General features: G+C 41.8%; 1 protein-coding gene across 6 annotated transcripts in view; it reads right to left on the reverse strand.

Annotated features, from left to right (window-relative positions):
• Nucleotides 1-23,482, reverse strand: part of RIN2 (Ras and Rab interactor 2) — a 254,564-nt gene that overhangs the window by 204,262 nt on the left and 26,820 nt on the right. For 4 of the 6 annotated variants that reach the window (XM_015149571.3, XM_077951116.1, XM_015149572.3 and 1 more), the window contains exon 2: nucleotides 6,155-6,280. The exons of 1 other annotated variant lie outside the window; for it this stretch is intronic. The gene's annotated coding sequence lies outside the window, so the exon portion shown is untranslated. Of the gene's footprint in view, nucleotides 1-6,154; nucleotides 6,281-9,535; nucleotides 16,541-23,482 lie in introns of those variants that run through there. One more of the 6 variants, XM_077951110.1, reaches the window with a different exon arrangement.

Raw genomic sequence — 23,482 nt, forward strand, 5'->3', positions numbered from 1 at the left:
GGACACAGGGTAGGGGAGTATCACACACTGTGGCCTGTTGGAGGTTGGGGGGCTGGAGGAGGGATAACATTAGGAGAAATACCTAATGTGGATGACGGGTTGATGGGTGTGGCAAACCACCATGGGTCGTGTATACCTATGTAACAAATCCGCACGTTCTGCACGTGTACCCCAGAACTTAAAGTATAATAATTTAAAAAAAAAGTCCCTATAATTTGGGAAGGGGGCAGTGGCTCATGCCTGTAATCCCAGCACTTTGGGAGGCTGAAGCAGGCAGATCACCTGAGGTCAGGAGTTTGAGACCAGCCTGGCCAACGTGGCGAAACCCTGTCTCCACTAAAAATACAAAAATTAGCTGGGTGTGGTGGCACGTGCCTGTAATCCCAGCTACCCAGGAGGCTGAAGTAGGAGAATTCTTGAACCCAGGAGGTGGAGGTTGCAGTGAGCCGAGATCGCACCACTGCATTCCAGCATGGGCGACAGGGTAAGACCTCATCTCAAAAAAAAAAAAAAAAAGGTCTCTATAACTTCTTCCAAGAATATCCTAACTTCTAAGTCCCATAGTTGGACTATTCCAAGATGAATCCTACACAGTCTGTCACAGTAATGGTGGGATTGAGGCCCAGTGCCCACAGTGGTAACCTGCTCATGTCACAGACTATATGGCCTCTTTGCCCTTCGTATCCCACTCCCCACTCCATCATTGTGCTTCAGAGCATCCCTGCCCATATAAATACTCACATCCCAATTTTTGACCAAAGCTAAGTCTCATTGTAACAAATAGTAGCTAACACTCACTGAACACTTGAATGTGCCAGACGCCATGACACACAGGTAACTTTACTTCTCAGTGTTTCAGTTTTCTCATCTGTAAAATGAGGGTAAGAATAGTGCCTACCTAAATAAACTAGAAAATCTAGCAGAAATGAATAAATTCCTGGACACAAAGGCCCTCCCAAGACTGAACCAGGAAGAAGCTGAATCCCTGAATAGACCAATAACAAGTTCTGAAATTATGAGGCAGTCATAAATAGCCTACTAATCAAAAATAAAGCAAAACAACAACAAAACAAAACAAAGCAAAAAAACCCAGATGGATTTACAGTTGAATTCTACCAGAGGTACAAAGAGGAGCTTGTACCATTTCTTCTGAAACTATACCAAACAATTGAAAAGGAGGGACTTCTCCCTAACTCATTTTATAAGGCCAGCATCATCCTGATACCAAAACCTGGCAGAGATACAACAAAAAAATAAAACTTCAGGCCAATATTCCTGATGAACATTGATACAAAAATGCTCAATAAAATACTGGCAAACCAAATCCAGCAGCATATCAAAAAGCTTATTCACCATGATTAAGTCAGCTTCAACCCCGGGATGCAAGGCTGGTTCGACATATGCAAATCAGTAAATGTAATTCATCATATAAACAGAACTAAAGATAAAAACCACATGATTATCTCAATGGATGTGGAAAAGGCCTCCAATAAAACTCCACATCCCTTTATGTTAGAAACTCTCAATAAACTAGGCACTGATGGAACATACTTCAAAATAATAAGAGCCATTTATGACAAACCTACAGTTAATATCATACTGAATAGAAAAAAGCTGGAAGCATTCCCCTTGAAAACTGGCACAAGATAAAGATGCCTTCTCTCACCACTCCTATTCAACATAGTATTGGAAGTTCTGGTCAGGGTAATCAAGCCAGAGAAAGATATAAAGGGAATCAAATAGGAAGAGAGGAAGTCAAACTGCCTTTGTCTGAAGATGACATGATCCTATATCTAGAAAATCACATTGTCTCAGCCCAAAAGCTTCTTAAGCTGATAAGCAACTTCAGCAAAGTCTCAGGATACAAAATTAATGTGTGAAAATCACAAGCATTCCTATACACCAACAATAGACAAGCAGTGAACCAAACCATGAATGAACTCCCATTCACAATTGCTATAAAGAGAATAAAATACCTAGGAATACAGCTAACAAGAGAAGTGAAGGACCTCTTCAAGGAGAACTACAAACCACTGCTCAAAGAAATCAGAGGTGACACAAACAAATGGAAAAACATCCCATGCTCAAGGACAGGAAGAATCAATATCATGAAAATGGCCAAACTGCCCAAAGTAATTTATAGATTCAATGCCATTCCCATTAAACTACCATTGACATTTCTTCACATAATTCAAAAAAACTACTTTAAAATTCACATGGAACCAAAAGAGTCTGTATAGGTAAGACAATCTTAAGCAAAAAGAACAAAGATCTGATTTTTAGTTTTGGGTTTCACATTTAAGTCTTTAATCCATCTTGAGTTGATTTTTGTATAAGGTATAAGGAACGGGTCCAGTTTCAATTTTCTGCATATGGCCAGCCAGTTTTCCCAGTACCGTTTATTAAATAGGGAATCCTTTCCCCATTGCTTGCTTTTGTCAGGTTTGTCAAAAATCAGATGTTTGCAGATGTGTGGTCTTATTTCTGAGATCTCTATTCTGTTCCTTTGGTCTATGTGTCTGTTTTTGTACCAGTGTCATGCTGTTTTGGTTACTGTAAACTTGTAGTATAGTTTGAACTCAGGTAGTGTGATGCCTCCAGCTTTGTTCTTTTTGCACACAACAAGCTTTCAATAAATGCTAGTTATTTTCCAGCAAGACTTGCTTATCCTTATTACTATCAGGCTTCTAAGCTGCATCTGCTAGGGTTGAAAGAACAGAATTGAGGAAAATAAAGAGGTAAAAGAGAATGAAGAGAAAAGGAGTACATTTCATCTTCATTAAGCCACTTTAAAATTCTCAGCCTGCTGATGGCAGTGCTGGCTAATCAGTGAGCAGGTAGAACAACAGGAACAATAAAGCATTCTCTGTTAATCGTATTTAGTTAATGAAATTCTATCGTACTAGGGCAGGAGAAGCCTGGGAACAAGAGAAGATAAAAAAGGGGTCTAGTGGGAGAGGCTGGTTAGGTTGTGCTCCTTGGAGTATAGGTCTAAGGTATAGGAGGCATTTTCAAAGGACTGTGTCCAAGAGAGGATACATTGTTTGCAACAGGGCTCAGCAGGGTCTGGAAGACTTCATTCAGATGTGCAGAGGACCAGGGCTCACTCTAGATGGTGCCAGAGCACTCCTTGGGGTACCATGAAATAGGGCACAAAAACCTAGCTTTTGAGGGGGACTTCAGGACTCAGGCAAGGTGGAGAAGGGGGTGGGTCACTCAGTTGGTATTAAAAACTAACCATCCCTAGCGACCCAGGTAAAAGTGGGGACTACCCAAAGGTGGCTGATGGACTGACTGCTTGCCAAGGAATTCTCCTTCAGTGATGTCATGCCTCTAGCCTGCTCTTCTATAACACAGCCTCACTCCAGACCTTCAGTCACACTGTGGCAAGGGCAAGGGAGGGAGGCCAAGCCCCAGGAGCTCTGGCTATACCTTTTTTTGTTGTTGCTGTTAAAGAAATTTTGTAGAGATAGTGCCCAAGCTGATCTTGAACTCCTGTCCTCAAGCAATCCTCCTGCCCCAGCCTCCCAAAGGGCTGAGATTACAGACATGAGCCACCATACCTGGCCTGGCCATACTTGGTAGAGGCAGCTATTTCTGCCAAGCATGTAGGTCACCTAAGCACGGGGTGCTCGGGACAGGGCCCTGTGAAGTCACACGGCCTGCTCCAAATTCCACCTTTGACGCTGCCTAACTGAGTGATGTAGGGCAAGTGACAACCTCGTAAGACTCAGTTTCCCCATCTGTAAAATGACAATAATAACAATCTGTATAGGGCTGTATAGGGCTGTTGTGATTATTAAATATGACAATAGATGCTGTGGTCATCAGTTCTCCAATGCTGTATATTGGCTTTTCCCCTCTTGAAAATATTTTTTGCTTGGATAATAACCTAGTGAAATATTGTATCTCAGAGTCCTGTGGCAGTTCCTGTTATTGTTTAGTTTACAACTGCATTTTACTGAAGTAATTTATTTATGAAAGTCAAGCACAGGGATGTTTTATCTAACAGGAAGGACAGAGGAAGTGAGAAATAAATCTTTGGCCTCAAAAGACAAACCTACAGCATCATGATAAGACTTCAGTATTTATACCTAGAACTATGCACTTCCTTACTCTGTCATCATTATTATCAAGAAAATTCACTTCTAATGCTCTCTGGTGTTTATTTAACATGCATTTATTAGCTGTCTGCTCAGGTAAGGGTCTTTGCTAGAAGAAAAGAGGTGAGGAATAGGAAAGACAGACTAATCCCAGGCCTTCCCAAAATAAAACAAGGGATAGAGACATTGATCACAGAATCACATAATGATGCCAGGCGTGGTGGCTCATCCCTGTAATCCCAGCACTTTGGGAGCCCGAGGCAGGTAGATTGCAAGTTCAGGAGATCAAGACCATCCTGGCTACCATGGTGAAACCCTCTCTCTACTAAAAATACAAAAAATTAGCCGGGCACGGTGGCGGGAGCCTTTAGTCCCAGCTACTTGGGAGGCTGAGGCAGGAGAATGGCATGAACCCAGGAGGCAGAGCCTGCAGTGAGCCGAGATCGCGTCACTGCACTCCAGCCTGGGCGAAAGAGTGAGACTTCATCTCAAAAATATATAATAATAAAATAAAATTTAAAAAACACGAATCACATAATGATTATTTTACATGATAGGGAAAAGAATATTGTGTAATATGAGCAAATACCACAGGATTTAAATTCATGGAGGGAAGGTAGACAGCTTCCTGAGAGAACTCTACATTTAAGTCAGAACAGGAGGCATCCATCCAGGGTCCAAATTAAGAAATAGAGCAGCAACATATTGTGCAGAGATAGTTCTCTAACATTTTTCTCTCTTGTTCCTCTTACTCTGCAAGGGTTTGCTTTCTCTGAGAGCAGTTGTGTCTACAGGGCAGCTAAGGCCCAGATCCCAGCCCAGAAAGAATGTGTAGTTAGAGCAGTGGTGAACCTCACAAGCTTGAAATCAGGTAGCCCCGGGTTTAAACTCCAGCAACACATTCAATAGTTGTGTGGCCTTGGGTAAGTCAGTTTATCTCACTCAAATTCTGTTTTCTTACTTGTAAACAAGTGTAATGATATCTTACACTTAAACAGTGTTGCTGTGGGTTTAAATGAGACAGCTGAAAACAACAGTGTTAATTTTGCTCATGAATCTGTTATAGGGGCAGGGCTCAGCAGGGATGGTTCAGCAGGGACAGCTTATTTCTGCTCCATTCAGCATCAGTGGGGGCAGCTCAAAGGCTGCAGGCTGGAGCCAGCCTTCTAAGTCCCATGTCGTGGGGCTGTCAACTGGAGCACCGACATGTAGCCTCTCTGCAGGGCCTGGCTTCCCAGAAACATGGTGGCTGGGTCTCAAGGACATGTATCCTAAGAGGTTTAGAGAGCCAGGTGGAAATCCCATCCCTTTGCTAATCAAGACTTTGCTGTCACTTGGCATCACTTTGCCACATTCTTTATGTCAAGGCAGTCACTGTGTCCTGCTCAGATTCAAGGAGAGGGAAAATAGACCTCTCCGCTTGATGGAGGAGTAGCAAGGTTTTGGAGGAGCCATCACTGTGACCTATGTTGAAAAATATGATCTGCCATAGTGGCCTATACTGATATCCCGTTGATGCAATTTCCTTTCAGTGTGAAGATTTATAATTCTATGAAAAAAAAATCTACGAAAAGTAGAGAAGAGGAAGCAAAGTGGTGGGAACTGAAGAGAAGTAGAATCATTACTGCCACATCCTCTTTCAGTTATTGCCAGGTTCTTTGTACTCAGAGGTGGTGTCATCCCTCAGATGGGGCAACAGCAGTGCCCACCTCATGGCGGTGTTGTGATAATTGAATGAACTAACCCATTAAAGTGCTTAAAGCTGTGCCTGGCCCATGATGAGTGCTCTGAAAATGTGAATGGTTTCCCTTTATGCTCATGGGCTCCTAACTTGTCCTGATCTTGATGTGGCCCTGCTGCCAGTGTATCATGGACAGAATCCCTCAGACAGCTGGAAAACATCCTCCCTATTGCTCTGTCAGAGCAAAGTCCCTTCCACAGCCACATACCACAACTATAGCACATGATATTCCCAATCACACTGATGAGCTTGGAAATGAAGGAAACGCTGGGGTGGTGCACACTGGGTTTATGGTCTCGCTGCTACGTACCCCTTCACGCCAGCATCTCTTCTCCTCTCCCACTGCAGTTCAGCCTGACCTCCCCAGTGTTCTGAAGGGCTTGCACATTTTATCTTTTCTGGTAGAAGTTCAGAAGTCTAGATCTCTCGTCTCCATCTACAACACAAAAATTGACCATTCAGAGTTTTGTATGTATATTAAAAAAACAATGAACAACCACCCAGAGGACTTGCTTCCTAGCCTGGCTCTGGGAGGAGACATTGCTAAATGAGAACACAGTGATGGCCTTTCCTTCCCATTCCTGGTCCTCCACCTTTGGACGAGGAAACCGAGGAGCGAGATTTCTTTACCAGAATGCCCTGTAAACCCCTGTGCCAATGCTCAGATTTAAAAAACTCTCCATGGTCTTTCATGAATGGAACTAATCAACAAGCATCCTGTCTTCCCCACCAGTTAAGTGACATTTCATTTCTTTCCCTTATCCTTTGCATCACATCACTTCCTACAAAAAGGATCCTGAAATCTTCCAGTCTAGAATTCTGGAGATGGGACTAATCAGAATAAGAAATTCCTATATTGCCAGGTGCAGTGACTGGCATCTATAATCCCAGCACTTTGGAAAGTGGACACGGGTGGATCACTTGGGCTAAGGAGTTCGAGACCAGCCTGGGCAACATGGTGAAATCCCGTCTCTACCAAAACTACAAAAAATTAGCCAGGCATAGTGACACACACCTGTGGTCCCACCTACTCGGGAGGCTGAGGTGGGAGGATCACTTGAACCCAGGAGGCCGAAGTTGCAGTAGCAGAGATTATGCTACTGTACTTCAGCCTGAGTGACAGAGCGAGACTCCATCTAAAAAAAAATCACATATTATCCTACATTTCATTTTTAACTGTTTGAATCAGTATCCTAGGCCTTTTCAAAATTACCTAAGTACATGCATGAATGCAGTCACCTTGCTTGAAAATGCAAATATTAGATCAAATCTCAAGTTCCCTTTGACCATCACCATTAACTCCTATATCCTTGGCAGAAGTGGGCATTTTTATAATTTAAATTATATCTTTCCAGACTGCTTCTGTGCATTCCAATATCCAAGTACACACACACACACGCACACACAAACACACACGTGTGCACATGCACACACGTGTACGTGTTTCTTTTCTAAATATATGTTTCTCATGTGCTCCACTCTCCTGCTTATTCCATCCTCAGGATGTCCTATCAAACTCCCAACATCGGTATAAGAAGGTTATCTCATTCTTTTTTTCCCATTGCTTTCTCAATATTTCATAGTCTTGGCTCCTCCGTCAGGCTCTATAACTGGCCTCTGACTTCCCCGCCATCTCCTCCCCTGGAACTCTCGCACACAGATGCACACACATCCCTTCCTTCACGCCTGGGTCCATGTTAGCTTTCTGGCTTGGAATATCCTCCCTGTCCCTCTCCTCTTCCTCGAGAAGATTCAGCTCTTGGGCTGGGATGCAACATACTTGGGCTTCAGTCCCAGATGAGTTGCTCAGGCAAATTACTTAACCTGGGTTCTTACATAAAAAATAGGGTAATTGTAATAGCATTTATTATACTTCAAAGCATTGCTCTAAAGATTAAGTAATCCATAGAAAGCATTGGTCCATTGCAGGTTATTCAGTAAATTCTCAAACAATGTGAGCTGCCACCACCGTCAATGTTAGTGATCATCATCACCACCATTTTTCAGGAATCATTTAAATCCCACTTTCCTTCTCAATCCAGATTTTCCTCTGAACCCCTGCTTCCCACACAGATAGGACTACTCAAAATCATCCCAATAAACATTAAGTTATGTTGACATCACTTCACAATGTCTTCTAATATTTACTAATAGATAGGCCTTGGATTCAATTTACTGCCCCACTTGGTATTCAGGGCGAGCTTCACAAATCACACGAGTAAAGGGAGCCAGTGAGTAAAGTAAGGTTATCCTTTCAAGGGACAAAAATGCTAGGGGTTCTTCTGTTGCATGGTTTATATTATGGTATCAAATAAGTATGTACAAATAAAGTAACTAGGTGTAAATGGCTTATGTTCTTGTTTTTACATATTTATAAAACCAAGCACAATTGTAAATTATATGAGAACAAGAATGCAAATTAATATAATTAAAAGTAACTCAATTAATGCAAGGGATAATGTTTTCCTGAAACTAAGTCACTCTTGCAACATAAATACGGTGGGGCTACATATTCTAAGAGAGGAAGGGCTTACATGAGAGAACAAGTCAAAAATTACCCTGACAGCTAATTTGCTGTGTGCAGAGGCTCATACTTGTGATAGGTATCTATAAACTGAGACCACCTGGGGGAAGAGCAGACTCCAGTGCTCTGCGTCATGCTGATGCTGGGACACTCACTCGCTGAGTGGAATAGTAGCTGAAATTGCTCACGCAATTCAAATTATTCCAATCTCTTCCACTCTGTCTTTGAATTCTCCCACTACATTTCTCTATCTGAATTACTGGGCAGCTTTCATTCATTCATCCCCATTACACTGCATTTGGCCTTCACTAGGGGAAAACAAACAAACAAACGAACATTGACTATGTGTGAAGCCTCCTCTGGCCATCTTCATACCTTGCAACAATCTCAGTTTATGGGACGATTTGGCCCCAAGGCAAATTAAATAAACTCAAACTCAGAGGCAGGCACTGAAATTACTTGGCAGAACTTGGTCCCAAGGCTCAATTCTTTGGGGATTCTCCACCCTGGCTGCACATCTGTGAAGCTTTAAGCAAGCTCCAAGCCCAGTGTACATCCCAAATCAATTACAGGAGAGTCTCTCGGGGTGGGAACCCTATTTTTGAAGCTCCTTGTGTGATTCCAATGTGCACTGAAGGTTGAGAACAGGAATCTGTTGACTCATAGCTTTCAAACACCTTTGACTTCCATCCATGGTAATAAATATATTTCACATCATGATCCATACCCAGGCATAGACATACAAAACAGAAACAAACATTTTGTAGAACAATACTTAACTGTTGCTACCAGCCATACACCCTAATATTATCCATTTTTTTTCACTTTTATTTAAAACAACCCTGGATGTACCCAACTTCACACCTTAATGAACCACAATTCACTAGGGGGTCATGACCTACAGCTTGAAAAACTGCTCTAGTTAGTCCAGAATGTAATTTGATTAATTAGTAAATGTTATCCTTGACATAAAAACATACTGGATTTCAGACATTCCAAAGGAGGATATGTGGATCCCTGAGAATAAGTCCATATAGAGGCTCATTTTGAAAATCTTTACTATGGACCAAATCCTTCATTTTACAAAACAGAAAAGGTCAAACTCCTATATACCATTCCTCCTGGATGTGTACGTGCCTGTGTGTGTTACACTTTGCCCTAACCTACCTTTCTTTTCTTTTTTTTTCTTTTATTTTCTTTCTTTTCTTTCCTTCTCTCCTCTCCTCTTCTCTTCCTTTCTCTTCTTTCTTTTTTTTAGAGACAGTTTCATTCTGTCGCCCAGGCTGGAGTGCAATGGTACAATCTCGGCTCACTGCAAGATTACTGGCTGAGCCACTGTGCCCAGCCCTTTGTTTCATATTTTCTTGTGGCATTTTGTCTATTTGAAAAATCCTTAAATGATGACATTGTGGATCCTTAAACATAGAGCTCTTGGAGCTTAGTGATGTTGCTTCAGTGTGTGTTGTTTGGGGGTGCTGGTCTTTTTTTCCTTTGCCCATGATACATGGGGTGGGCATGTGCATTTTAACACTTGTTGACTGAGTTTTAGCATTCTAGGCTATATTTCCAATTTGGATTTGACACAATGGCACTCTAAGGAGGCTGAAAAAATGCTCATTTGGTCTTATAGAGAAGGGGATTTGCTGTCACGTGCAGGATCTCAATAGTTAGGCTGTTTTCCATACTAGAACCCCTTCTAACATCAGACTGTATTGCTTTAGATGTCTGACACCCTTATCTCATGGGCAAAATAGAGGGTAATAAAAGCTGATTACAATATCCAACTTTCATTAATATTGATTCAGTAGCATCCACAAGTATTTAAAACTAAGTTTTCTGAGGACCTGAGGGGAAAAAAAAACTTACCAGGCGAAATGCTATTGGTCAACTTCCAAAGGGGTTTTCACTTTGAAAACTACAATAAACAGCCAAACCCAATCTAAAAAATAGACACAAAACTGAACTTGCACTGAATATGTATGATGTATGTTATAACATCTTACAGAAACTAAGATATCACTACAAAAATTAAAACACTATAGCCACTTACAAACGGTGCTTTTCCATAAGAAGAAATATAATCACCTATTAAAAACAGAAACACACTGACTGAGACTTCCCTGCGAGTCCGGGTTAAGCAGCTGGAACAACTTGGGATGCTGTCCTGACCTTCCTGGGCCAGTGTCACCACATGTGTACACAAGAGCATTTCCTCAGCAAAGTGCCTGTGCTTTAAATGGGTTATTAAACTTTAACAGGGTTGTGTTCCTAAGAGAAATGCAAATTTGTTTAAAACTTACATTGGTTTCTCAACAAACCAGAATTTCTCTAAAGACAACTAAAGTGTTTCTACCTTTGAGAATTCTAAATTGTCTTAAATTTTAATTTAATTTTTCTATGGAGGAAAGCCAAATTTATGAAGGGGATTGTCTTGATCAGAATTATTCATGAATTAACCAATGTTGATCAAACATCCAGTAGGTGCGAGGCGTTGTGAGAAATTCTGAGTCGCCGTTCTCATTGGAAACCTTGAAGTCCTTATAAAGAAATGTATAAATTAAAACCTACAAGGTAATAACAGGTTGAAGAAAATGAAATACCAACGAGGTTTAATTTTTCTTAATCCAGTAGTCACAACTCTAGAAACTGAAGTAGTTGCTTATTTTTCCACATATTTTGATAGCATCATCTAGAAGGTTCATATGTACGTTATTCATCATTAGCTAGTATCACTGAATCTTTTCTTTTTTTTTTTTTTTTTTGAGACAGGATCTCACTCTGTTCCTTAGGCTGGAGTGCAGTGGTGTGATTTTGGCTCACCGCAACCTCCACCTCCAGGGTCCAAGTGATTCTCCTGCCTCAGCCTCCCAAGTACCTGGGACTACAGGCACCTGTCACCACACCTGACTAATTTTTGTATTTTTAGTAGAGATGGGGTTTTGCTATGTTGGCCAGGCTGGGCTCTAACTCTTGACCTCCAGTGATCCACCCACCTTGGCCTCCCAAAGTGCTGGGATTACAGACGTGAGCCACTGTACCCAGCCCACTGAATCTTTTTGAAGATTTGCACATGCAGGCCACTTGCTGGGTGTCATTTTGAAATGCTGCTATTGGTGGAGTTCATCTCTCACTAAAGCCTTTCTTTTCTATTCTGTACGTGTTGACTATAGATGCATTATTCTTTGGATCCTTAATTGTGATCTTGGGTATATTATTTTCCCTGATCTTCTCTTAAAGGAGGTAAAATTGGTTCAGTTCATCCTGCCTTAGTGTATCCAAACTTCACAGATGAAAAGATTCAGTAACCAATTAATTTGACTGATTTTCGTTAGGTACTTAATCCTGCCCGTGTTATCTTCACGACGGGACCCCATCTCTGGTGTTGGCTCAGGCTAAGAATTTACTCACCCAGCTATGAGCTTTCTCATTTCAATTCCCTGTACTTCCCTATCTAGCAACCCTAGCAATGCGTCAGTAGCTACCATGGGGAACCCAAATCTAGGCTTGTCCAGTCTTTCCCCACAGCTTTTCCTATAAAACGATGAATTCCCAACCTTAGAAAGTGTTAAAACATTGTTCTGTAATCCTAATAACCTGGAAAATTTGGAGTTATTCAAAGTAAAATAAGTTTTTTTGTGCAAGATTTCTAGAGCATCTCTGCTAGTATAATCTAACAGGGTCAAAGAATGTTCCAGCATCTCCCTAAACCCTTTGAGCTTTCATTTGTGAAAACCTCAGGATTAGGCCAGCTGTGAAGATAGTGCCCTGGAGTACTTATTTTCTCCCTCCCTTTTTCCTTTCCTTTTTTTTTTTTTTCGTTAAATTAATTGTATTAGAGAAAGGCATTGCCATCTCCCTCTCTGGGGTACGAGAGAGAGAAAGACTAACATTCAAGGAAAACGATGCTATTATCACAGGAAAGCCCCTCTATGGCTGAGCCATCCAACACAGCAGCCAAGGGCCCTGCGTGGCAATCGAGCACCTGAAATGTGGCAAGTCTGAATCGGGATGCTTTGTAAGTAGAATATATGCTCCAGGTTTTGAAAACTTAATACAAAAAAAAAAAGTAAAATGCCTCAATAATAAATTTTCATATTGATCATATGTTGAAATATTGAATTAAATACAGTATCTTATCAAAATTAATTTTACCTATTGCTTTTAACTTGCTAAAATGTGACTACAAAAAAATTGAAAATTACATAAGCAGTTCTATTGGACAGTGCTGCCTGATCGAATAATTCCCAAAGTCTTACTGGTCATCAATATCTCTTGGCTGGGCTGGTGTATTTGCTGTATTCTGAACACACAGACACACAAACACAATGCTATATTCTGAACATCACACACACACACACACACACACACACACACACACACACACAGTGGCTGCTTAGCCTAAAATATCTTGCCCTCTGCAGCCATCTCCTGTTACCATCCTGCCCAACCTTTAAGATCCATCTCAAAACATAATAGGCAATTGCTAGCAGGTCTTCAGAAGAGATTCCATGCCAGGCACTATGCTGAGCCCCCTCCTCCCTCAAATCACCCTGGCAGCCTATGAAGGTGAAATAGAATGTGCTCATTTTGTAGCTGGAAGAGGTGAGGTGACCTGCTTAATGCTATGTGCTGATCAGTGGCAAAGCTGAGTCTTCTTTGGCTTGTCAATCATCAAATCATCTTTAGCCCCTGTGGTGGCTCTTGCCTCACCTCCCCATGTGTGCTCTAAGTCCTCAATGGCAGGCACCCCTTGCTCCTGTGAGCTTCGCTTCCCTCAGTTTCCAGACCTTAGTTCAAGTGTCTTTCTCACAATACCCATCACTCATTGCATCCTATTACCACTGCTTTGACATTTTGTTTCAGGCACATGATACCCTCTGATGACCCCGGTGGATTCTGCTCTTGTTTAAATGTTCATGAGAAATGACACTATGAGGTCTCAGTCAATATTTGATTAAGGTAAAGCATGTTATATACTTGATTATCTTCCTTTACCATCTTTTAAAACCATATATTTTTGCTGTTAAAAATGGGAATTAAGTGCATTGATGAGGGTGACCATTACAGACAGGCAGATCCTAAAAAGCCAAGCCAAACCACGTCGGCTGGAAGTGTAATTTCCCCTGTGGTAGAATTTGACACTGAAGACCTTCACAGGCAGTTCCTCTGTCCACAAATAAGAATTTCTTTCTTTCAGCTCATACTGTCAACTTGACCTTGTCAACTGCTCTGGCCATGTCCCTGGAAGGAGTCCCACTTGTCCTTCCTCTGCCCCCAACCATGGAAAACCACCTGAGAAAAAGCTGGATGGGGGAGGGAAGGAAAAAAATTACATATTTCCTTTTCAACATTATTAAAGGAATGAAGATAATAATTATGGGTAATTCTAAAACATGAACATTTTAGGTAAGTTTAGATGACTTTATTCCTTACCTGTTGCCTGAAGTGGACACAATACAGGCAAATAAAGCCTTGCTAGTTGCACTAAGACAACCTCAATGCTGATTTTGCATGAGAATATGAGCATTTCCTCAAAATGCCTCCTGTTAACAGTTCTAGGAATACTTATTTCAAAGAATAATTTATCTTTGGAAAAAGAAAGTAAGGGTCCTATGAAAAATGAGGATTTATATGTGTTATATTTTTCATTCCCTTTCCAAAGACTTTTGTGTAATGAAGAAAATCTAGATTACTTTAAAATGAACTTCTTAGTTAACTTTCCTCAACTGATGGTCTCTGCTTTCCCTGGAGAAGTCATGTTATTGCAAGTTTATGAAGTTTTTCTCACTTCTACGTAATAATATCTGAGGCAGAGGGCACATCTCCTCTTTGGCAGATCAGGTATTCTTTCAAAGATCAAGCTAAGAATTTTGTTGACCTTAAACTATCTAAGCCTTAGCACTATAACTCCCAAATCATGTTCTTTGGTGTCTTCTTAAATATGTAAGAGTAAATTAAATAACATCCACAGAATTGTATTTTAGTTATTTTCTCAAATAAATTCATTCACTTTTTTGGAAACCTTATCTTTAGAAATGACCAATAGTTTCAGAAATACATATATATCTGTGATAATTTTCCAATCATTTCTAATTCTCTTTTTCCAATTAAAGAAATGGGACAAGTAATTCATTTGTTTATTCAATTTCAAAACCACTTGCTGATTTTGTTCAAGGTCTAAGCTATACACTACAGGAACGCACATGAAGTCCTGTTTTTCTATGTGGGCCATCTGAAAGAGATGCTGAAGATGAGTGTAGTTTTGGCTGGGAAGTGTAGGGAAAGGCATTTTCATTTAGACAGGACCACTTGGTTTAAAGCAGCTGTGCCAAGGTACAACCATTAGAACACTGGTTAGCCCTTGGAGCATTGAGGATTCACATGGAAAGGCAGGCCAGGTCACAGTCTGGACAAAGGGAAGGGTTTCCATTTTACAATGTAAACCAATGGAAGCTGGTGACCATCTCAGAGTAGGAGTGGAGTGCTGGAGGTGGAAGGACCACTTAGGGCAGGTAAGAGAGACCTGAACTAAGGAATATGATGGGCTTGAACTAACAACAAAGGTGACAGACATGAAGAAGGGCCAGATAAGGCCACCCAAAGGAAAAGGAAGTTGGGAGGGGGAACCGGTTTGGGCAAGTGGATAATTATTCTATTTTTATTAATTTTTTTACTGCTGGGGTCACCCTACGTTGCCCAGGCTGGCACTGAACTCCTCTTGGACTCAAGTCATCCTCCTACTTCAGCCTCCAGAGTAGATGGGACTACAAGCACAAGCCACAGAGCCCAGCTTATCCTATATTTAGATAAATTAAGTCCAACTTGAAAAGTCCAACATTAGTTGAAAAATTAACAGGAATAAATGGATATTTTGTATTGGGATAGAACCTCCCCTTCCCTAAACCCACATACACAAATAGAGAACGAAGGCTGAGTGGAGTAATAGCTGCCCCCTAAATAATAAGGCTAGAGATCAAGTTATCTGAGTGGGAAGCAGGCAACCTGACTTGCTGGCCTTGTAAGACTGGGGCTGTTGCTGGTGTCAGTGGGTGTATGATTATTTCATTTTTGGATAAATTGAGTCTGAGGTTTCCAGGGAGATCCAGATTGAGAAATCCAAAAGGCAGTTGAAGAATTACTAGAGACAAATGAATAAGTCTATATTCAGAAAACAACACATCTACAACAAGGGAAATGATGGTGTATAGAGGCCAGATCACCTTCAAGCCTTCTGTTTGATTCTGGGTGCCACATTTTGATAGAAATGTAATAAAATTGGGGCCTGTCAAGAAGTAGATAGAAATGAAATATGTGACCATGTTTAGGAAAAAATGTTTGAAGGAGTCTTGGATGATTGACTTGGAGAAAAGAAAAAGCAGGGAAGGCTCTGTCATGTGAGTGGAATCAGACTTGATCAGTGACATATAAGAGGAGAACCAAAGGGCAGAAATTAGAGGAAGACAAACTGTAACTAGAGATAAGGAATCTCTAGCTAGCACTTTGGGATTGGTTGATTTTCTCCTCATCAAAATATTAAAGCACAGACTAAATAACAACCCCTGGGGATGCAGAGAGGGGATTGAAGCACACTCCAGGGAACCAGGCAACAGTTGGATGTCCCTGAGAGCCCTATGACGCCATGGGAGGAGGCAGATTGGAACAACAGATACAAGATTAGAAGCCACCTACAGGGAGCAAGCAGTTAAAACTACAAATAGGTAAGATGCCCAAGATACCAACTGTAGCAAGAGAAAATAACTAAACTGCAGAAAGAATCTTGTACAAAATAAAATAAACTAGCCGAGATAGAGAAATCATAAAAGACTAGGAAGAAAATTAAGAGTGTCACATAACAAAAGACAAGGGAGAGGAAATTCTATTGAAGTATAATTAACGTACAGTAAAGTGCAGACGTCTTAAGTGAAAAGTACTAATTTAAAAAATCTTTGCATATTCCAAATTCATGAAGATATTTCTCTTATATCTTTTCTAGAAGGTTGTTTTAGTTTTAACATTTAAGCCTATGATCCATCATAAAATCATTTTTGTGTATGGCATAGGAATCCAGTTTTATTTTTTGCCTCAGGAATATCAACTGACTAGCACCATCTGTGGAAAAGACTCTTCTCCCACCTCCACACCTGCTTAATTGGAGTGTAGCCTTTGTTGTAAGCCAAGATACTGCATTATCTTGTAGATCTGTCTCTGAACTCTCACTTCTGTTCCATTTACCTATTTGTCTATCCTTGTTCTGATGCCACAGTCTTCATTATGTAGCTTTATAGCATGTCTTGATAATTGGTAATGTAAGAGCTACAGATTTGTTGTTGTTCTTAAATAAGGCTTTGAATTTTATAATTATTTTTCAATTTCACCTACATTTTGGAATTAACTTACCAATTTAAACAGAAAATAATTCTGCTAGGACTTATTTGAAATTCTGATGAATCTGTAGATCATTTTGGGGAGAATTGACATCTTTAAAATATTTCAGTCCATGAACATGGTATGTTCTTCTATCTATTTAGATCTTCTTTAATTTATCTCAATGTTTTGTAGTTTTAGTGTGGTGTTCTTGCACATCTATTGTTAAGTTTATTTTTGTATGGTACTGTAAATCCCATCTTCTATTTAATTTTCTACATGTTACTAGTATATTAACTCCTGAGTAATGGCAATTTTAATTTTTTTTTGAGACAAAGTCTTGCTTTGTTGCCCAGGCTGGAGTGCAGTGGTGCCATCCCAGCCTGCTGCAACCTCTGTCTACTGGGTTCAGGTGATTCTCCTGCCTCAACCTCCCAAGTAGCTGGGATTACAGGTGCCTGCCACCATGCCCAGCTAGTTTTTGTATTTTTGTTTTGTTTTGTTTTTAGCAGAGACAGGGTTTCGCCATGTTGGCCAGGCTAGTCTTGAACTCCTGACTTTAAGTGATCAGCCTGCTTCTGCCCCTCAAAGTGCTGAGATTATAGGCATGAGGCAATGCACCCAGCCAGTTCTTATTTTCTAATTTTAATAAGATTTCTTTCTTTTTCTTGCCTTAGTGTCCTGGTAAGTCTACCAGTACATTGTTGAACACAGGTGACAGAGTGATAGGTGCTATAAGGTGAGAGTGAATAAAAGTGATAGGGCACACTTGTGTTATTCCATACATCAGAATGAAAGCAGTAAGGATTTCACCATTCAATATGGCTTGCACCTACCCTTTGTCAGATTCAAGTGGTTACCTTTCAATGGTAGTTTGCTGAGATCACACGAGGTATTTTTAATCTAAATGTTAAATTCTACAATAAAAACACAATAACTTATTCGGAAATTCAAGTTAGGAAGGGGTGTAGTTCTTCACACTACTGATAGAGGAAGTCTTCCTCTATTTGGAAAAGACTATCACCTTAGACAGATGGAGTAGATCTGAGATTGTCTTGTGTAATGCATAGGGTAGTAACACGGTCGCCAGTAACACATGCTTGAGCCAAGCAATTTAATCTCTGAACTGTCTATCCTCCCCTTATTAGATCTATGTCTCTGGATCTGGAGCTTAAAATACAAAATCCAGAGAGCATAACATAATGATAACACTAGCTACTACTTATTGAGCACTCAGTATATGCTTAACATTGTATTAAGCCATTCATGTCTATTATTTCATTCAATCCTTGCTATAACCCTCATAACAATAGAAGAGGCAACAGAGGCATGAGAAATAAATTTACTTGCCCGTGGTCACACAGCCAGTAAGTGAGGGAGCTAGGATTCAAACCGTCTGACTGCATGACATTAATCACTACACTTTCGCCATCAGGAATAAAATCTTCTCCCTCTAGCCCCCCATTTGAGGTAATTTCTCTCTCTCTCTTTTTTTTTTTTATGACGGAGTCTTGCTCTGTCGCCCAGGCTGGAGTGCACTGGCTTACTGCAACCTCTGCCTCCTGGGTTCAAGCAATTCTCCTGCCTCAGCCTCCTGAGTAGCTAGGATTACAGGCACATACCACCATGCCCAGCTAATTTTTGTATTTTTTAGTAGAAATGGGGTTTCACCATGTTGGCCAGGCTGGTCTCAAACTCCTGATCTTGTGACCCGCCTTGGCCTCCCAAAGTGCTGGGATTACAGGCATGAGCCAACGTGCCCGGCCAGTCTTTCTCTTTATTATGGCCTAGAATGTTAAATATGTTTGCTCACCATAGAATTAGCTTGAGAGCTACCCAATGTTGGGCTTTATTAGAAATCCTTGAGACCAGCAGCCACATTCTTAGCCCCTATGTCCTTTTAGCTTTATCCCACCCAGAAACAAAATAAACAGCTCTCTCCAGTACCCTATTCTATCATTTACTTTCACCAAAAGCAATAGATACATAAAGCTTTGCAAATACAAAAACAGAAAATCACTGGAAAATAACTCAATTCTTTTCCACTGGAAGGGTTAGCTTGTAAGCTAAATCTAGAGAGGAATATAATTCTTCCCAAAAGAGACATGTCCTGTCCTATCAACTTCCTCTATAAAAATTATCCAAAACAACATTACCGCAAAAGGTATTAGGCACAGTCACAATGCTTTCCCTAGAAATGATGGCTTCATGCATCTTTATGCTTCAGGCATCCTCATTATCTATTGCTATATAACAAGTCACCGCAAGACTCAGTGGCTTAAAACAATAACCATTTTATTATTGCCATGGTTTCTGAGTGTCTGGAATTCAGGAAGGGCTTGGCTGGGTAGTTCTGGCTCAGAGTCTCAAATGTGGTTGCAGCCAGATGGTAACTGGAGCTGGAACAAAAGGCAGAGCGTGTGGGGGTGGGGAGCAGGAAGGTACTGCTGGAACAGCTGGAGACTGCTAGGGCATCTCTCTTTTTTTTTATTTTTTTTTTGAGACGGAGTCTGGCTCTGTCGCCCGGGCTGGAGTGCAGTGGCCGGATCTCAGCTCACTGCAAGCTCCGCCCCCCGGGTTTACGCCATTCTCCTGCCTCAGCCTCCCGAGTAGCTGGGACTACAGGCGCCCGCCGCCTCGCCCGGCTAGTTTTTTGTATTTTTTGGTAGAGACGGGGTTTCACCGTGTTCGCCAGGATGGTCTCGATCTCCTGACCTAGTGATCCGCCCGTCTCGGCCTCCCAAAGTGCTGGGATTACAGGCTTGAGCCACCGCGCCCGGCCTTCTCTCTCTTTTTTCGTGTAGCTTCAGGGCTTTGTCATGTGATCTGTTTGCCTGGGCTAGTTTGGGTTTCCTCATAGTATGGTGGCCTCAGAACCTGCTTGCATGGCAGCTCAGCACTCCAGCAAGAATGCACCAGACAGCAAGGTGAAAATTTCATTATCTTTTTCTTTTCAAATTATCCTCAGAAGTAATGCAGTATTATTTTTGCTGCATTCTATTGGGTACAAGTGAGACACAAACCCACCCAGACTCAAGGGACAGGCATTCAACTTTACCTCTTGATAAAGAGGTGCCTAGGAGAAGGTGTGGGATGGGTGATGACATTGTGGTTATGTTTAGAAAAATACAATCTGTCCCACAGACTGAAGTTAGTAATGCACTGGAAATGTCACAGAGGGGAAAGCCATTCCCATTCTCATTTTTCACATGTATAAACCAAGGCAAAGCATTTCTAAGCTACTTGTGGTCACACAGAGGCAGGGAAGAAACTATCATATGTGTTACTTTGACTTATCTACAACTTTAATTATGAATATAATGTATGAAAATTACTTTTTAAAGTAGAAAATACAGCATGATTTATTATAGCCATTCATTATAATTTGGAAACATCTCTGAAAAGTTTATCTCTGAAAGTTCGACATATTACCAAGGAGAATGAAGCTCTCCTTGGAAAGTTTAATCCACTCAACTTGATTTTCCCTGGGAAAGTATTTGGGTATTTCCTACAGTCTCATATAATAGAGAACTTGGCAAGTAAAAATGATAGCCAACATTGGCTTTTCACAATGTTCCCCACTGAAATAGCCAGTACACTTATGGATAAGAAATGCTTGCCATGGGCTGGGGTTTAGAAAACATAGGCCGGTGGATGGGAAAAGGCAACAGAGAAAAGGTGCTAAGTTCTGGTCCATTCACTTTCTGCTGAAAGGATGTCCCGTCTGGCAGCACAAGTATCTGCAAACTGAATTTCTCCATGTCCTCTCCGGAGTTCAGTCAACTCTCATTTCACATCGTCCTGGGTTTTGCCCATTTTAGTTCTGATTTTTTTAATTAAAGGTTGGGTTTTTTAACATATGAAAATTCTTATAATTAGTGTTGGAATGCCATTACAGTTTTCTTTTGCTCTGGTGTGTGGGGGGGGTGTGTGTGTGTAGAGGGGTGAGAACATTCACTAGCTGAAATGCTTAGATTCATAAACTCGTTTCTTCTGATTGCAGCTCTGCTTGCACGTTGTCTGCCACTTTCTGCTCTTTTTGTCATCTATTTTCTTTATTGGATCGTGGGTGAGTGTTGATGTAGGCAGGGGACAGTGTGTGGGTGGCTAACTAGGTTTCTTGATTCAGACGCGCCCTCTACCGTTGATAGAGTGAAGTGTAATTTCTTCATTGTGCTTACTCTAGAAGAGGGGGAGCATGTCTAATTTTCTGGTTTTCTTTGATCTGTAAAGGACCCTTTATTTTATTCTTTTTGTTTTCTTTCTGGATATCACCAAGTTTCCAAGGGGCAGTTCCCTTCCTAGTTTCCCTCATCTCTCCCAGTAACCTCGCCTTTCCCACGGCTGTAGCCTCCAGTCTCACACTGTCTGGTACTCCCACTCAGGATAGGACCTGTCTTTCCACGGGTGACGTGATCTGGGCTGCATCACCCCAGGCTCTGCACACTCCTGCCCATCTCCACTTGTCCTCTGTGGTCCCCGCCCAACGCTCTAGACAGGGGCGGGCTCCGGAGCCTGCCTGACTGGACCTGGGTGCTTCTCTCACTACTTACAGGACATTTGAAGTCTGTAGAATTTTGTCTCTTAGTAATCCTGAGGGCTTGTGTAAACAATGGTTTTATTTGCTCTATTTGTTGATTTGGGTAAATTTTTTTAAGTTAAGTTAAGAGATTTGGATGTAGGCAACCACCATTATTCTACTGAAACTCAGAGTTCCCTATGCGTTTAAATAATAATGCCATTTACTGTGCTAAAACATCCACTTACCCAGATCTATTTGCTCTTCACAATACAAGCATTTCTTAGTACAACAGTATATATAGCTTTTTAAACAAGGAACCCTTTGTAATAACTAACATGCATACACACACACACACACACACACAATTGTTTAAATTCCTTTCTGACCACTATAGTATACTTGAAACTAAAATTCTTACATATCATCAGCCATCACCAAAACAAGCAAACTTCCTACCTCAACTACATCAGCAAAGGGCACAGCGCCCTTGATAGCATCTGCTGTCCTGAATAAAACTACAGGTTGCAGGAGTTACTGGCAAAGCCACATCTGATTTTCAAGTTGCCTTGGGGTAGCAGGCAATTTGCCAATTTCAAGCAGCACCATCCAGTGCCATGTGCCAGCCCTGCTCGGACACACTGTGTCCACCAGTGTCTCACTGTGCTAACCTGGCCTCCGCCCCAGAGTAGACACTGCAGGTGCTGCTCGCGTCCCCTCTTCCACGACAGCCTGCTGGACTCCACACTGCCAGCATCCCCGTCTCCTTGCCTGAGGGTTCCTCTGGCTCTTGGAATGAGCTTTTCCCAGGGAGAGGCCTGAAATGCTAGGAATCAGTTCCCAGACCCCAGTAGCCCTCAACCTACAACTGATGAGAGTGAATGTGAACACCTGCCCTGCACCTCCCACACCTCCACCCCTAGTGGGACAGTTAGCTCCCCGGCAAGGGTAAGCTCTAGCTGTCCACGGGGTAAATGATTGATAACACTCTTCATATTGTTGCCTCACTCCCCTGCCCACCTCCCCACTTCCCTAGGGGTTTCCTGGGACCACTCTCCCAATCAACTACTTGCATTCGAATCAAATCCTTGTTCAGAGCCGGCTTCGGGAGGAATTCAGATCAACACAGCTCCCCAGCTCAGGGCCTCACCTCCAGCCACCCAGAGCCTTTGCCTGGACGGGAATCACCCAGGTCAGAGACTGGAAGGCAGCCTCAGCCGGGTCCCCATCCAAACAGGGCAGGAATGAGAGGGGGCTTTGGATGTGACGTCCACAAACCTGGGGGTCCAGGGAAGCCCATGAGAAGGCCTTGACGGGAGTGTGCAGAGAATCCTGGTGTGGCCATGGCCGAGACTCAAAGGGGCAGTGATGGGGAGGGCCATCTACAGTCCATGACAAAGGCCTGTGCACACAGTAACTTCTATGCCTATGTTTGTGGAGTTAATAAATGAGCAGGAATTTAGTTTGAGAAAACCTGTTAAACACGGAATGTTTTTCCAGTTTCCACTCTAATGTAACACATATTTGTTGTGTTATGATCTGATACAGCAACACACGACCACCAAGATGAGCGAGAGTTGGGATTTATAGACTCCCACTCACCACCACCGTGGGGCACTCAAGAGAACCCACCATTGACCACAGGCAGCCGCTTCTTTGAATTCCTGGGTGGGGTCACACACTAAAAGGAGAGATGGAAATGGTTTGAGCTTTTCTTCATACACTCACTGTCCAAAGCTGCTAGGCATTCTGGGCTCCCCACCGTTGCAGGCCTGAGTTGGGCAGCCAGCACACAGGTAGGCAGGAGATGCGGTCAAACGGTCAAACACCTGTTGAATGGCCGTGAAGTCAATACATCTGTGTACCAGGGAGGAAATAACTGTCTTAATAAATGTCTTAATAATTAAGACAAGAGACAGATCAACCTGAGTAATGCTTTAGAAGAGGAAGAGGCTAGACTGGCACATGAAACTGATGAGTTTGGTTCATGCCAAGTAGGAGCAAGGGAGGCATTTAGAACACAGGAGAAGATGCACATTTACAGGCAGAATCAGGCTTTTTCCAATTCTTGGGGACGTCGGTTAATTAAATCAGCAGTTATTTTTAAACTTTGTTATTCAATAATAACATTTTAATAGTTAACTGTGTTTTTAAGACAGTGTCGCTCTGGCGCCCAGGCTGGAGTCCATCTCAACTCACTGCAAGCTCTGCCTCCCAGGTTCAATGGATTC

The sequence above is a fragment of the Macaca mulatta genome, chromosome 10 (genome assembly GCF_049350105.2).
Source record: "Macaca mulatta isolate MMU2019108-1 chromosome 10, T2T-MMU8v2.0, whole genome shotgun sequence".
Lineage (NCBI taxonomy): Eukaryota > Metazoa > Chordata > Mammalia > Primates > Cercopithecidae > Macaca > Macaca mulatta.